We start from the raw sequence: 1,047 nt of genomic DNA, 5'->3' as shown, positions 1-1,047 counted from the left end.
AGCAGGGCAAACCCTTTGTCTCAATTACTAATTTTTGTAATCCTATTCATTCCAAGGGAAGAAATTATTCCGGCAAATCTCAGGGGATGCCCCTAGTTACAACGAGGGAACTTGTGTTAGATGAGTAAGTTCCCTTACATACCTAATTCATGTGGCACACTTTACAATATGTAATATTTTTATCAATTTGTGCTGCATACAGTCATCCAAAATTGTGTAAGAGCAAAATAAAATCCAGCTTTTAGCCTCAGGATTTTATTTCCTTTCTGAGTATAGGCATAAGCAATATAGCTACACAATATATATGTAAGACCTTGAGTGTTGTTCTAGGATGTACTTCATCTTTCACATTATTGGTAAACTTATCTTTTAAATCATTAAAAAAAAAGAAGTTGTGGCTTTCTCTTAAACACGGATATGAACGAATGGTGCTGTAATAGAGGCCTGCCCATTTTGGCATAACTGAAAATAGGAGGAAACATTTATGCTGTAATGCAACACAAATGGGAAATCACTTCATTACAGAAATATTCCACAAATTACATGCAAAAATCACTGTGTAACTAAACTTAGGAATCCAGTTAATCTCTTGTGTAACTCCAGACCAGGGCTGAATTCAATACTCTTTCTTTTCAACAAAGTAACAAACACAATTGTATATGAAATCATAAGCAATTAAATTAATGGACATACAATCAGGCCAGTGCTGCTTTCTGACAACTGACTAACTTAAGAAAAGGCATTAAAATAGATGAGATTTTAAAGAATTTTCTTAGAAAATATTTTCAATTCTTAGTAACATACAAAATTTCACTCTCAGAATTTACTCTCTTGTCAAATCAAGGTATAGACAAATGCAAATAAAACCCATCCAGTTGATTAAAATGAATGATCTCGGATTACCTGCAAATGCCAGTAAGGTACACCCTGTCTTTAATCAGGTCAGAGGCTTGTAGAGTAAAAATATTCCTGAGAGCTCTCCCAGCACAGGAAGAACTTTCTCCATAAATCTGAATGAAAAGAGAAATTGAAAATTGTGACAGACAG

The 1,047-nt window shown here is 34.0% G+C and overlaps 1 protein-coding gene across 1 annotated transcript in view; it reads right to left on the bottom strand.

The window, feature by feature from the left end:
* LOC104168264 (rap guanine nucleotide exchange factor 5-like) overlaps positions 1 to 1,047 on the bottom strand; it is a gene marked incomplete at its 3' end in the record, with an annotated part of 39,806 nt that overhangs the window by 37,619 nt on the left and 1,140 nt on the right. The window contains exon 2 of the mRNA XM_009708804.1: positions 904 to 1,010. The remainder of the gene's footprint in view (positions 1 to 903; positions 1,011 to 1,047) is intronic.

This window comes from Cariama cristata, unplaced genomic scaffold (genome assembly GCF_000690535.1).
Source record: "Cariama cristata isolate BGI_N322 unplaced genomic scaffold, ASM69053v1 scaffold1211, whole genome shotgun sequence".
In the NCBI taxonomy this organism is placed as follows: Eukaryota; Metazoa; Chordata; class Aves; order Cariamiformes; family Cariamidae; genus Cariama; species Cariama cristata.
Note: the sequence above shows the minus strand (reverse complement) of the source record. Positions and strands in the feature narration are given on the sequence as shown.